Raw genomic sequence first — 3,515 nt, 5'->3', positions numbered from 1 at the left:
TTATGATGCTCTGGATTTCATTGGTAATTTTGTGACACATACTTTTTTCTCTCTAATTTTATTAATGTGGGTCTTTCCCATCTTCCTTTTAGTCAGATTGGCTAAGGTTTATCAATCTTATTTACCCTTTTGAAGAACCAACTTTTTGTTTCATTGATTTTTTTCTTCAGTTTTTTTGGCTATTTCATTAATTTCTGTCCTACTTTTTATTTTTTCCATCTGCTAATTTGGAGTTTAGCTTATTCTTATTTTTCTAAGAGTTTGAGGCACACCATTAGACTATTTATTTGAGATTTCTCTGGGATTTTTGTTTGTTTGTTTTTATGTGGGCATTCATAACTATAAACTTTCCTCATAGCACTGCCTTTAATGTATCTTGTAGGTTCTGCTAGGTTATGTTTTCATTAAATTCTACAAACCTTTAGATTTTCCCCCTTGTTTGTCCAATAACACACCAATCATCAACAATGTTATGTTCAGTCTACATGTGTTGGAATGTTCTCTGCAGTTTCTTTTGCTGTTGAGCTCTAATTTTTTTCCATTATGGTCTGATAGGATACAGGGAGTTATTTAAACTCCCTTATATTGCTAAGATTTGTGTCCTAAAATATGATCTATTTTGGACAAAGTTTCATGGGCTTTTGAAAAAAATGTGTTGTGCAGCTTCTGGATGAAATACTCTACAGATATCTGTTAAGTCCATTTGGTCTATAGTATCGTTTAATTTTCTTGTATCGTCGTATGTCTGGATGATTTATCTACTGGTGAGAGTGGGGTATTGAAAACTCTCACTATCATTGTGTTGGAGTCTATCTTTTCTTTTCAGTCTAGTATTGGTTTAATAAAGTGGGGTACACTGACATTTGGCACACATAAGTTAACAATTATTATTTCTTCTTGCTGAATTGTCCCCCTTATTAATATCAAGTGACTTTTTTGTCTTTTCTGATTTATTTTTATTTGAAGTCTACTTTATCAGATATGAATATAGTTACTCCTACCTACTTTTGGGGTCCATTTGCTTGGAAAATTTTCCACCATTTCACCAACATCCCAATGTTTGTATCTGTCAGTGATATGCTCCTCTTATAGGCAGCAAGCAAATTGTCAGGGGTTGTTTTTTAATCTATTTCACCATCAAATGTCTTTTGACTGGGGTATTTGAGAACATTAACATTCAATATTAATATAGAAACATATGTAGTAATTCCTGCCATTTTGTTACTGTTTTATTTTTTGATTCTTTCTGAATTTTTATTTGCTTAAGTACTCATCTGGTGAGATTATTTTTATTCCTATACTTTTATAGTTATGTTTATCTTCACATTCTGTATATAGGATCCACTTGAGTACCTTCTGGAGTGCTGGTTTAGTGGCCATAAATTGCTTTAGTTTTTATTTATCATGGAAGGTTTTTATACCTCTTTCAGTTATGAGTGATAGCTTTTCTGAGTAAGTTTGCAATTATTTTCTTTCAGCATTTGAAATGCCTCCATTCCATACTCTCCTTTTCTAAAGTATCTCTTGAGAAATCTGCTGCTATTCTGTTGGGTTTGCCTTTATAAATTACTTGGTACTTATCCTTTGCAACTTTAAATAGTCTTTCCTTGTTCTCTGTACTTAATGTTTTAACTATGATATGCCATGGAGAGATTGTATTTTGGTCTTGTCTGTTTGAGGGTCTAGATGTATCTTGTACTTGGATAAGCATCTCTGTTTGAAGACTTGGGGAGTTTTCTGCTATTATGTTGTTGAATATGCTTCTTATGCTTTTCATTTGCACCCTTTCTTCTTTAATGCCCATGATAAGTATTTTGGTCTTTTGGTGAAGTCATAAAGTTCTTGGACATTCGATAGTTCTTCATACTTTTTTCTATATATTCATTTGATTTTTCTGTTATACCTACTTTGTCTTCAAGCTCTGATAATCTGTCTTCCACTTGATTAGTCTGTTGGAGAGATTTTCAACTGAATTTTTTATTTAATTTAAGGAACTTTTCATTTTGAGGGCCTCAGTGTGACTTTTTCAGACTTTCTTTACCTTTACTGAATTTCCCTTTGATATCTTGCATTGTCTTCCTTATTTCATTTAGCTGTTTATTTATATCTTCCTTGAATTTATTCAGCTGTTTACTTGTGTCCTCTTTGAGTTCATTTTGATGTATATTTGAATTCAGTTTAAAATCACTTACCTGTTTATTCATATTCTCTTTAATTTCATTGAAGTGTTTATGCATGTCTTCTTTCAGGTCATTAATCATTCTTATCTTCATTCTTTTGAGGTCAGAATTGGGATTTTACCACCATCACTAATGTGTGATTGTTGACTTTTTGAGGTATCATATTCACTTTCCTCTTCATATGTCTTTGTGCTTCTATTTTGAGATCTTCTCATCTGTAGTCAATTAGTTGGTTGAGGATTTTAGTCAACTAAAATTGTTCCCTTGAATTATTCTGTATGTTCTGCAGGACTAGTTAGTGATAAGGTTCATGTATCATTTCTGGCCACTGGCCTGGGAGTAAAACTTAGCAATAATAAATTCACCAATTCAATATCAAGCCAGATATTTACATAAAGTAAAATACCACTGGCAGCATTATCTATACAACTGATCACATTTTATATAAAAAAGGGACTAGCATTCTTATATGGTATAGTAGGGGGTTAAAACTTGTTTGCATAGGAGTTAAAACTTAGGTAGTTAAAGGATTGAAGATGGAAATAAGGAAAATGGGGAGAAGTGGGAGTGAAGTTAGAAGGTTGAAGGTAAGCAAAGTTCTAGTGTGTAGGAATATTGTTCAATTATTGTGGAAAAGGGTGATATTGTCAGGGATTACAGGATATAATGGTTAAGAATAATAGAAGAAAGTGGTAGATTAAACCATCAGTAGAAGAGCTTGTATTCAAGAGAGAAAAATTAAAAAAAAAAAGAAAAAAGAAAAGAGAGAAAATGACAATATAAAAGAGATAAAATAACTTTTTAATTTTAAGAAATTTACTATTTGTTCCTTGTTGAGAAGAATGAATGTGTGCTAGGCAGTATTAGTACACTGGATGCTCCTCCCCAATCTCTGGTTGTCTGGTTTTGTCTGCAGTTCTTCTTTTGTGTTTACTCATATGTCCCCTCAGAGCCCTGAATTGCTCAGGTATAACTTAGGAGCACAGGGCACTCTGGATTAGGACATTTACTTGGATGAGTGAGGCATTTCCAGGTGTGTGAGCTAGGAGTTGGAGTTGAGTGGTAGGGCCACTGAGTACAGTGAGTAGGTCAGAAAGCATTCTGCCACTCTCAAAGCCTGAGTTTTTCACTGTTCAGGGAGTCCATTGGCTGTTCTGACTTACCCACAATGAGTTTTTTCCCCTTTTTGACCTAGGCCTCCAGTTTTCATTTGAAGAGTGAGAGCCAAATAGCTCCTGTCACTTTTGTATATGCATACACTGCAAGGTTGGCCAAGTTATTAAGGGTTCTAGCTAGCTGGCCAGCTTGCTTCCATATCCTCCTTGTCTTGGGATA

The sequence above is a fragment of the Castor canadensis genome, chromosome 16 (assembly GCF_047511655.1).
Source record: "Castor canadensis chromosome 16, mCasCan1.hap1v2, whole genome shotgun sequence".
Taxonomy (NCBI): Eukaryota; Metazoa; Chordata; class Mammalia; order Rodentia; family Castoridae; genus Castor; species Castor canadensis.
Note: the sequence above shows the minus strand (reverse complement) of the source record.